Consider the following 12,466-nt stretch of genomic DNA (forward strand, 5'->3'; position numbering starts at 1 on the left):
CATATAGCAAAGTGCTCCATCAATTTTGAAGATGAAGAAGTTTTGTGGGTGCTAGTTGATCTCGTCAAGCACACCTTCGAAGAAGATAGTAGTTTCCGTTTTAGATTGGGTAGGGTGATCAAAGGGCTTACCAAGGATCACTACCGAGAGGAAGAGGAGGACAACCTCATAGACCTGGGCATGGGGAACATCGGCATGGGATTTATGAGGTGGGACATGGCGGTCGTTATGATGGTGATGGAGGAAATTGAAAACAGCAAGGGAAAAGGTAAAGCAAGTGACCATAACAAGACGTCTTTGAGGCTACTTGTAAAGGAGGTGGATCCCAAAGAGGAGAGGATGTCTAGCCAAGAAGAGGCTTTGCTGGCCCTCCTATGTCTTCAAGGAGATCCTCCTTTGGAAGAAGTTGACCAAGACCTAAAAGGGGAGGATGTCAAGATGAGATCCAGAGTTGGTCTTGGGCACCTTGCATCCAATTATAGTGGACGGTCAATAATTTCTTTTCATTGATGACATTACCCAGTCCCTTGAAATGCATCAGGATGAAGCCCTCTCTATTCTTGCAATATATGTTGGGGTTCATGATACAGAGAATCCAAGTCAGAAGACCGAGTACTAAGTGGACTACTCCTTTGCTCCCCCCATCAACACGCTAGCCTTGCTAGATGGACATAATTCCATGGATTCCCTTGTGGCAGTAGCTGTAGAAACCATTGATGAAGAGAAATATTTCTACAAGAGTGTTCCCAAGAGTAGCTTCTCTCCCCACAAACGTCTCATGTGCTCGGAGTGCACTGATCTTGGCACAATTGACATAACCAACCAGAACCTTTGCGAGGAAGATGATGCAACATTAGTAAGTACTGCATTCTTCTTAATTCTCATTGTTGTTTCTTAGAACCATAATCCGACATTGTTTCCTTGTAGTCTGCTTTGGAGATGGATTGGTTTTCGCAATGGAGAGGTGGATCTTGTGTGGAGGGTGACTCAAAGGACGCTGCCCTATGGCATTATCTCCCAAGATTCAATGAAGACATGATCCGGTTCATCCACAACAAATATACGGACTATGCATCAACTGAGATGTACAAGTGTAGAGCACTTAGCTCTATTTTGGCCAAGTTTCCTATAGCCCTAAATGCCGACAAATGTATTCTTGTAAACATAGAGGCAACAATCTATATGGGGGCCTTTTAGGATATTGCGGCCTTTGCCTTGGTCAAGGAAGATATTGTATCACGCATTGGTGAGAAACCACCTTTAAGGAGCCTACGTCAAGATGCTTTCAATGAGCTTTTAAAAAGGCTATCTTAGCCACGTACATTGCATGTCTCGATGTATCTTTGAAATTAATAAAATTATAAGCTTGAGTGAAGTTTTGTCTTGATCCATGTGCATCACGAGCAATTTGCATACTAACATGATGTTTTCTTACCCATCTCGAGCCCATGGGCCATATGAACCCCATCCTCATGCACATGGTAGAATATCAAGCCGTTCCATGGCTCCGTGTGCCACAAAGCGACTTTTGGCAGTTTGACTCGGCATTGCAATTGACAAACATAGATATGATAATTTCATTTTCAAAATAGATATATGATAAAGCTGGCAAGATGCCGCTTGAGAAGTTACAATGGCTTTCATATTTAGGTTCTATGAAAGCAATCATCACCATGTAGGAAAAGTGCTAAGCTCATATTTAAGGAATTAATAGTCCATTAGGAAAAATACGAACCCTCTAGGGGCTCTTTGGGATTAAGGTTAATTAAAGGCCAGCCCCAATGAGAAGAGGGTGGTGGACACACTCTATGCCCTCAAAAATGTAGGGGGACAAAGTAGTCTTATACTTCTTAAATGGGCTCTTACCTAGTGAGAAGGTGGGGTTGGGGAGGGGGGGGGGGGTAGGGGTGGGCCATATGGAACCTCCAACTTCCCTCCTTTTTGATCCGGTTATGAAAAAATCCCAAAAATTTAAAAATTTTCAAAATTTTTAAAACTCAAATTTTATCTTCTTAAACCCCCCCTAAATCTATTCTATGGTCAAAAAAACATTTTTTGACTTCAAAAAGTCAAAACGTGCACCCAAAAACCCTAAAATTCAAAATTTTTAAAAAACTTTTGAAAAATATTTTTTTACTATCCAAAGCTCCCCCAAAAGTAGTCCTTAGGCAAAAAGTTATTTTCTCTCTGTAGAACTCCTTTTCCAACCCCTCCTTGGTTGCAACCATCACACTCATCCTCTACTCCAACACTCTCTCTCTCTACACCATCTCCATTGCTGCAACAAGGAAGCTCCTCTCTCCTCCCCTACCACCTTCCATTGCCACACCAAGCAAGGGTTATCCACCTTCTCCTCCCATTGCCACAAGGGTTAACCACCTTCTCATATCACGTTATCCCACCTACATTGTAGCAACAAGCAAGGTCTTGCTCCTCCTCCTAATTTTCTTTGCTCAACCATGGTCAACTCTACTTCGCAAAGGCGGCCAAAGGATGAGGTCACATCACTTGCATGCCACAACACTAGAGGTGTAGATGATGAGTGGGTGCCACAAGAGTTCACCAAAGGTGCTTGGGTATACATGCAACCATCTGCTATTGGCCCTCATCGTGTGTGGAATCGTGTAAACTTGGATCTTTATTGGAAAGGAAAGCTCCTTGGTTTCAAGAACCGCAAAGACAAGGGGACCGTAGCCATTGTGCAACATGTTTTCTCAATGTCAACCATGCATTTGCAACAACCACCTCGATTTCCAACACATTGTAAGTACATGTTTTGAGAATACAAAGCTAGGTGTGAAATCACAGTGTAATGTTATTATGGATTCATACTTAAGATTTGTCATGCATTTATAGTCATATTTCCATCCACGTTGGTGGAGGAGAATCCACTACATAGTCTCTCCGGCACATTCAATGCTATACATGCGGATATTGGAGCAACAATGTTCCCACATCTTTGCCCAACGAAACTGGTTCAAAGAAGGATTTTCTTCTATTCTCACTCCTATATTGTCTCTACTTCTACACAAGCGTTTAGAACGCTTGAAACCATCAAAGTAACTTCCTTATTAAGTATGGAGTGGCCGGTGCCAGATTTGTGGTTGGTAGCATCTTTCAAGCAAAAGATGATAATAGATGTCCAAAACTCTTTGAAATACTCTAAAGCTTCTAGGTCTGTGGGCTTGAGTTGGTGTTTGCCTATTGATTGTTTTGTGCACATTTTTAAAGAGTTTGGATTTGTGGAGACTACCACAATGTTTGTATGTAAAGATGTGCACTACGAGGAATTAGGAGGGCTTTTAGAAGAGGACTGGGGTTTTGTGGAGGGCATGCACAACGGGGACCGGTATTGTTGGAAGGTTGGAGCTTCAGGTATTGGAATGCGCTATTTGAAATCCCGCACCTCCTTGTACATACGATTTCACTATAATCGTTGGGTGTGCAAGCTTGGAGTGTGGACTCCCTTACAGAGTGTAGACGGCGCTATTGCAAGCTTTGACATTGCAGTGAAGATGCCCAGCGATACTTTGGAGGCAGTCCAAGTGAACAAGCATTGGACTCTCAGTAATGTGCGAGAACATTTGGTTATTATAAGTTTTGAGGCCCTTCAACAAGCACAATTTTGTTTACAAGGTCACAAGGTGAGAATCCTTCCACCACATTTTCAATACATCATGGTTTGTTGATCATTGGATGCTTATTGTAATGAATGTCCGCAGATTGGGAAGAGAATGGAAGAAAAATTGAAGGTCGAGGAGGACTAGGGGATGGATGGAACTACGCTATCGATCTTATAACTTTGTAACTCTTCTAATTTTCAAAACGATTCCCGATGTAATCAACGTGATTTGCTTTGGCAAATCATGCCTTTGAATATAATTTTTTGCATTGAGATGAGAAATCATTTTTTGGTGAAACTGCTTTTTTTTTAATGTCTTTAAAAAAGGGTCCATTATAAAAGGGGGGCCACTTAACTCATTCACTATTTTCACTTTTGCAACTCTTGAGCTCCTCCACTCTCTATCTACACCCCAAGCTAGACATGGATGCTTCCACAGCCTCTGCATCTGCAGCCACATCCACCCCCTTGTCACGCTTCATCCTCTTCCTCGAGGACACCAAATACAAAGGGAAGTTGGACCTCCACACCTTTTTTACTCGTCTCCCTGACCTTGATGCCACAATTGCCCTTCACATGGATGCATTTGCCGAGATTTTTGCGTTCATGGAGGAGCACATCATAAAATATTCTGTATCTATCCCCCCACATGCAGGGATCTGGGTACCTTGAGATCTTTTGTGCTATATACACAAAGGTGATCGCCCATTCTCCAAGCGGTTGCAACGATTCCAAGAAATTGCAACCGATGCAGGCCATTACTTGGACGAGCAAGCCCTAGGGGTGTCAGCGCTCAAGAAGCGCAAGTTGGGGGTGGAGTACCTTTCTCGGCTCGCAACATTTATCTTCTTGGTGAGCGAGGAACCTGATTTGGAGGAGCTCTGCTTACCACACCTTCAGGTTGGGTCCTTTATCAAGGACACCAAGGAGCAACAGGTTATCCCCATGAACCTTGCAGCGGAAGGAAAGACACTCCGGCTTGAGTACCCCAGCGGTCTCGAGGAAGTGGTTGAGAAATCCATAGTTGTGGCTGGCCCTAGTGACACTCCAGTGCCACTACCACTGACAGATGTGGCTATCCGAGAGGTAGAAATCAACCGCTTCTCCTTAGTGGTAGTGGATGGGGAGGAGTATGTGTTTCTGCATGATTTGGAGAAAGCATTTGGCTTGTGCACGGATGAATGCTTGAGCGTGCTATGCAACAACACCAAATGTCCCTTAGACAATACACCAGATGCCCTAGAAAGCAAGCTCTTGCCATTTGGGGACTTTGTTGTTGACACTATTGCAGTTGTATGTGCGGAGGTCCTGGAAGCAGAGCAGTTGCACGTGGCTGAGGAAGAATTCCAAGCCACGCAAGCCAAGGTTGAGGCTGCTAGGATGCCTATGCCATTATGCAACCTCCCATCTGATGATCCAAAGCTCATATCTGTGGTGCATGGGAGCATTGACTTGGATGCAAAGTGCAACAGGGAGGAGGACGACAAGGAGCAGAGGTAAAATGTATCCTAATTTTCATGTTACTATTTTATCCTTCATTGTCTTTTTTCTCAACCTTCATCGGCTTATGACAAGATGTCGTGGAGCTTGATGATTTTGCTGCAAGGACGGGTGGCAAGGGGACGGGCTTTGGACCTCAATCTTCCCTTGCGCATTACCTAGGACAACTCCCCCCTAGTGATGTGGCCATTATCCATAATGAATTTACTCCCCAAGCCCATTTTATGACTTGGTCGTTGAAAGCTTTGAGCAAGTTTTTGTGTTTGAGCACCATTGCTCAAACTGCGCATCAAGTGTTCCTAGTGTGTAGATACCTTGTATGCACAGCGTTTGGCACTGGCTTTCGTGTAAAGTGCTTGCCCAGATAGGGATACATGCTTCCATTGGCTCAACTGACCCAAAGGCCATAGTGCAATCCCTCTTGACTGGGGAGTTGCCTTATGCGCAAAATAGGCGCCAGAAAATGGTCAAGAAAATTATGAACTCCTAAGATACATGATGTAAAATCACCGTTTTGGAAGTAATGAAAAATATTTGGAATTGTCTCTCTATCTTGAAAATTCTTTTGAATGTGATTTGTCAATCTTGAAAATTGTTTCAATTGGTGATATGAAAATTGTTTTAATTGGTGACTTTGTAATTTCAAGTTCTGTATGTTATTTCAGTAAATTTGGGTATTTTAAGTACCCTGGGGGGTAGATAAGCTTACCTGCAGCAAAACAAATCCTAGCCACAAGGGCGCGCAAATGGCCCATCCATCAGTTTTGGATGGGCCATTTGCGCGCCCTTGTGGCCAGGATTTTTTTTTGCCCCTGGTAGGCTTATCTACCCCCTAGGATACTTACAAAGCACAAATTTATTGAAATCAATTGGTTTGCATCATTAATTTAGATGCACCCTTTTTATGGCAATTTCAGTATATGTTCACACTCAAGGACACTAGAAAAGGTGAAATCAATTCTGAATTTAAGTTTCCAGCACACTATCACCTGCTTTAGCTCTACCTAGTACACCCCTGCACCAAAAAGCCCAATTACATTGGACATTTGAAAAATCCAAATTAATGTTGCATAGACACTTGGTTTCACAATATGTTAACTTTTTTGATATCCTATGGGGAATTCAAAGCTTGAAATGGCCAAAAAAGGGTGGCCACAAGGCTCCATCTAAAATAATGTTGCAAAACCAATTGCTTTTAGTAAATTTGTGCTTTTTAAGTACCTTGGGGGGTAGATAAGCGTACCAGGGGCAAAAAAAATCCTGGCCACAAGGGCGCGCAAATGGCCCATCCATCAGTTTTGGATGGGCCATTTGCGCGCCCTTGTGGCCACGCTTTTTTTTGCCCCTGGTAGGCTTATCTACCCCCCAGGGTACTTAAAAACCACAAATTTACTGAAATTAACTGAAATTACATACAGAACTTCAAAATACAAAGTCATCTCATTACAAAGATAATAGACACAGTAGACACAACTGTTGGTCATATTGTCATTGGAAAGTCAAAACATTACAAAGATAAGGGTGTGCAATACAAAAAGAGAGGTAACTTCGGCTAATGCTCGAAGTCTCGTCACAATCGACGTACAAGCTGCATATCTTTTGACTGTATTTTCACTCGATTTGCATGAATGGCGCATAAGTTGGTATCTTCCAACACTGAAATGATGTGGGCCTCTGCAGCTTCTTGAATAGCCTCTACTGCTATTGCTTGCATTCTATACTGATTTCCATAGCTTTGAAGTACCTCCTTCATTGTGCGAGCAAAGGGGGCACGTCGAATCAAAAGCTCCATAGTCTTCTGGTAGTGGCGGATTTCTGCAAATGCCCTTGCTATTTTTCGGCGCCGCTGCGGTTGTCTTGGGGGCACTTGCACATTTGCTAGCGGGCGGCGTTTAGGCTTCTTGAAAAACTTAGACTTGTGCCTGTTTACATGCTTAGGGGCTGGTTCTGCAGCCTCTTCTGATTCATCCTCTTCCCTTGGCTACCGATCTTGTTGTGTGGGGAGAGCTCCCTGGCCTCGAGGCAGTGTCTTCCCCCCAACGGCCACCCGGTGTGTGCGCGGTATTTTATCTCGCAGCCATGGTGGCTCACTCTCTGATTCAGTGTCTATATGGACCACCCGAGTCCTGGATGGTCCTGCTTGTGATTGGTGGCGCGATGGCTACTCCCTATCGGACTTTGTTGTTTGCTGGCCTTGTTCTTCTCTCCAATGCTGGGCACATTGCTTCTTTCTTTTTCTAGGTGTTATATCTTGAGGAGGTGGAGATTCAACAGTCCTCGATGACTCTCGTGCCCTACCACCATGCCCACTGCCAGAAGAGTTCCTGGAACGGCCAGGTGTTTGTGGCCGTTTTCTTGTGCCTTTAAGTCATGCCGGCTTCTCACATCCTTGGAGAGTGTTTTTGTTGGCAGGCGGATGCTCTTTCGCGGTTTGTTTGGTGCATGCCATTTCGTTGGTAAGAGCTCACCTGTTCTTAAGAAATGAGTGATTTATGAGAGCATGCAATATTTATAAGGACCCATTTAAAAAGGACCCTATTCACACTAATTTTGAAAAAAACCTATTATTTTTTAAATAAACATGTCACTAAGAGTTGGACCCTGCGTTCACGTTTAGTGGCTCGCGCAGTATCCACTTTGATCCTTGTCACACTCTGCATCGCCACCATGCAGCATGCTTGGTGGGACCTTGCGACATTTGCCACTTGTTGCTATGCTCTTGATGACTCCATTTCCGCACTTCAATAGCAATCTTGGATTGTCGCGCACGCTCCATTGTGAGCTTACGAGCAAATGTTGTGCAAAAAAACAAGTTGAACATATCCTCCAAATAATTGGATTGCACCACTCCACCACCATGTCGAGTATTTTGAAGTACACTCCCCTTGCTCGATAATGGGACTTCTCCATGCCTTGAGTGCTAAAAATTTCAAGTGATCCATATTGTGCATAAAAAATGCACCATGCGCAAACAAGATATGCTGTTCACATGAGTAAATGATCCACATTATTTAATAAAAACAATCCCTTGTAATAAATACACCACGTAAAATGACTTACCATGTAATGTGTGATGTTATTTTCACCCCAAGAAAGGGTGAAGACCTTGGTAAAATCCGCCAAGGCTTCTTGAAATGATTGGCATTGTTCTTCTGTTGTGATGTTAAGGCCCATAAACTTGACCATTTTATCAAAATGTGCCCAAACTTGCTTGCGCTTGTTTGCAAGCTCGCCATTTGAATCATTGTCAGTAGTAGCTTTGCATAACTCTTTCCAAAGATGCCAAAGGTTACCTACCTGCTAGTTGGAGCTGTTTTGAGCATCATATTGACTTGGATTTCCTTGGGAAACTTTCTTCAAAAAGTGTCTAGCTTTTCGTCCACTCATTGACACTTGTTGAGCAATTTCATGAACCTCCCCTGCGTTCTTTGCAGCAACGATATACACATTTCCATCGTGACAGCCAATGGAATTCAAGAGTACCTCCACTCTTTCGATTGCTTCCTAAGATTTTTCCAACGGTTTCATTGTGAAAGCATAATCAATGTGGAGCTTCAATAGCCTATCAAAAATACGCATGAATGCGTGTAATGTAAAAAAATGTACATTCGATAGAGAAAATGGAAAGATTGGATTCAAAGCGTGGTCCTTTTGATCATGGTCTGGGGCATTGAGCATGGGACATCTCAGAATAGACGCTTCCCATTCTCTACCTTCATCTCCGAAATCACGAAAATCTAACCCTTGTTCTCCATGCCCTTGCCATGGAAGCATGGAACCGACCTTTTCAGTGCTTTTATGTGATTTTTGTCCATTAGGTTTGTACCCTCAAGTGCAAAATGGACAAGGCATGAGAGAAGAAGCCCCTTGTTTGTAGCCAAGCAAATACTTTATGGCCTTCAAATCCCCACCTAAGTGCCACTCCACATCATAACTACCAAAACCCTCAATCTCCAACTTCTAACTTGCAATTTGGGAGTGTATTACTTCTGTGATCCATGGAGTTCTCTCAAAAATTCATGAAAGTACTCCATTGGTCTCTTTGGGCACCTCAATAGCACCCAACCACCAAATGTCTTTCTCTGATTGCACGCTAAAAGATGGGGTGGGAGATGGATCGACTGAATCCCTTCGCTTGGTTTGCAGAAGGCCTTGTTCATTAGAGTGACACTAAACCTCTCTAACCTTCGGCCTTTCACTATTTGACACTCATCAAGTTTCAGCACAAAAGCGACTTTTGTGCCAAGCACTAGAAAATAAATAGTGCCAAGACCTTAAACTTTAGAGTCTATGATAAGAACAATACCAAAGAAAAAAGTAAAGTGTGTCACCTTCTTCAGGTAACTCGTAAAATCTAAGCATGGCTTCTTGAAGCCTTCTAAGATCCACTCAAATATTGTTCCACATTGTGTAAGGAAAGCCCTTCTCCGAAGGTCTTATGGATTGTTTCTTATCTTTTCCCCTTGTCTTTGTTGCACACGAAGCATAAAGGGAAGTTGGCATTGTGTCCTTAATGTGTAGGTATGTCCCAATGCGGGAGAACACATCTTCGTTTGTGGCCTTCTTTGCGAGCTTGACCTTGTGAGGAACGGGAAGTAGGTTTTCCACAATGCCATGTTCTTTGAGGGCATCCTTTAGGAGTTGGAAAATAGCCTGATAGGCTTTGGTGCTGATTCCAACCTCATCACAAGCTTGTTGCATGTCATCATCACTAACCACATTTCTTAATTTACGCATAAGGTCCTTGGTGACTGCATCCTTATGTGCTTACCTCCAGGTGATTATAAGATAGAAATCACATCCTGGGTATTGAGACAACTAGTGAGAAGGTTGACTCGATTATCTTGGCTTGTTCCACCGCATGCCTCCTGGATGAAGTTTCTAGGAACAAATAAACATAAATGTTAGAAAATAGTGTGAAGTAAGAATGCATCATGCAAGTAAAGACCAAATCACCTTGTGGCTGTAACTTGTCGTTTGCGTGCTCCTCCCTAATGTGCAAGAGTTTCAATGGATGAATATGTTCGTTTGCGTTCCCTTGCACCAAGGGGTGTTTCTTTCAAGTGTGTGATGGTGTTGGTAAGCTTTTGGATGTGGGACTCCTTTTCTTGCATTTGTTGTTCAAGAGTTTTAATCACCCTCTCTGAAGAGGAAACACTCTCTTGTAATGCCATCGTCTTGAGGTGAAGAGCTTGACATTTGTGCATCCACATATGCATAGAAGCACCTGTACCCATACACAACCGCTTGCAATAGCCTAACAAGCCTGCTTCTCCCCTCCCAAGAAATTGAAGAAATGTGGAAAGGCTATTAAACGGTGGATGGAAGTGGCTTATAGGATTGTAAGGGTACAAATGGCCATCCACCCAAATGTCAACATTGGTCTCACAAGCGGTGCGACGTTCCTGTGATGACCTTTGATCACCCTCACTAGCGGTCTTCGGTGCAAATGCCGTGGGTAAGCGAATATGTATGCTTTTGTTGTGCGGAGTATGTGGTGGTGGAAGCAAACCATTTGTGATGTCCGTGAGCACCATGGAAGCTGTTGCGTGAGGAAGCAAATGATGAAAAGATAGAGGGGGAAGGGTAGGGAGGTTGAGGAAGATGGGAGGAGAGAAGGAGGGAGGGGGGGGGGAGGGAGAGATGGGGAAGGAGGAGGAAGGTAGGGGCAGGGAGGGAGAGGACAGGGAGAGAGGAGGGAGGAGGGAGGAGGGAGGAGGAGGAGAGAACAAAATGTTTTTTACATTTTGGGGGAAAAGATTTTGAAAAAATGGACTTTCTAAGCTTGTGGATTAAAAAATGGGTCAAAAAATGATTTTTGGATATGTATATATGTTGGGAGGGAGTTTTAAGTAAAAAACAAGTAAATGTTTTTTTTTTGAAAAAAAAGTCAAATTTTCACTCTTAGTGACCCACGTTTTTGCTGATGTGGACTCACCCCTATGCTTCCTTCACTTTAAAAAAAGCTAGAGAGAGAAAGTAACCCCTTAGGTCCACATCCTACATTTGTCTAAAAAAAAGGCTAGAAAAGCCTACTCAAAACTACCTTCTTCAATGCCTTTGCCCCCCCCTAAAGCCCACACAACATTAACCTTAATCCCTAAAAATTAGGATTCCTTACAAGGCCCATGCAAGGTTCATATTTCTCCTAATGTACACGCTTAGCATGGTCCATTGCCAAAACGGTGTCTTGAAAGAGGGATACAATGATATCCTCCACAGCTTGCTGCAATGCACTTAGTGTTGCTGCTTCCACCCTTGTTACACTGTTTCAGTACTTATTCATAATCTCTTTTACTAGTCGAGAAAATGGGGCCTTAGGATGATAAACTATGAACTCGTCTGGTACTTGTGGATTTCATGCAATGCACATGTGCTAGGTCTCCACTGACACTTCTTCTTGAGAGGTGGTGGTGGTGGTGGAGGATGGGTAGTGCGAGCCCAGGGGGTATTATCATTGTGGTACTTCTCGCGGCTCTCATCACACTAGTTGGCATCCACTAAAGTTTGCAGAGGATTCTTTCTGTTCTTCACCGTCTTCCCTCTTGGTGCATGATTAGGTTCACCCACCACTGATTTAGCTGGGGCTTGTCTGGCCTTCTTTGGACTCTTCTAGGGTGGCTTCTTGGGGCTCTTTTGCGTGGACTTCTTGGCCCTTTCCTCCTCTGCTTCTTCTATCTCCCTTGCAAGGTGGCTTGCCTCTTCCATACTTTCCCTTCATTGTTCTTCTTCCATCCTCCTCACATTGCTCAAGGACTTCTCATAGATTTCTTGAATCATGTTATTGCAAACCTTCTCTATGAGATGGACCACCTACTCATCCGTGAGTAGTTGCGAATTTGTGTTAGGCCTCTAGTCCTGATGTCTTTTATACTTTGTACTGATATCTGTGCTCAAGACCTCAACAATCTGGCCATCTGGGTATTGTCGCTCTTGGAGCATCTTGTAAGTCCTCTTTACTTCTACACTCAAATACTTCTCTTCCTCTTCGTAAAACTCAGGCATTCTTGCCCTCTGCATATCTTATTGAGACCAATCAAAGTTTGCTTGCTCTCAACTTGCAAGTGCCCTGCCTCTTTGTTCAGATGCTATATCTTCCCAATGTTTGGTATCATTGACCTATGCGCATGTGGGAGTTGACCAAGACTATCAAAGAACTGTTGAAGTTTGATGTTGTCCAAGTTCTCTGGGATGTTGTTGGTTTCCTAAATGTTGGTTTCTTGATTTTTGGTTTCCTTTTTGTTGGTTTCCATCGGCAGGAGGTGAGAGTAGGGAGGAGGAGACGTGAAAGAGAGAGAGAGAGAGAGAGAGAGAGAGAGAGAGAGAGAGAGAGAGAGAGAGAGA

General features: G+C 43.5%; 1 pseudogene; it reads left to right on the forward strand.

Moving 5' to 3' along the window:
• The first annotated feature begins 532 nt into the window (after window positions 1-532).
• On the forward strand, window positions 533-1,132 carry LOC147437249 (uncharacterized; annotated as a pseudogene).
• Window positions 1,133-12,466: the final 11,334 nt, after the last annotated feature.

Source organism: Adiantum capillus-veneris, chromosome 17, assembly GCF_014529385.1.
Source record: "Adiantum capillus-veneris isolate H3 chromosome 17, ASM1452938v2, whole genome shotgun sequence".
Taxonomy (NCBI): Eukaryota; Viridiplantae; Streptophyta; class Polypodiopsida; order Polypodiales; family Pteridaceae; genus Adiantum; species Adiantum capillus-veneris.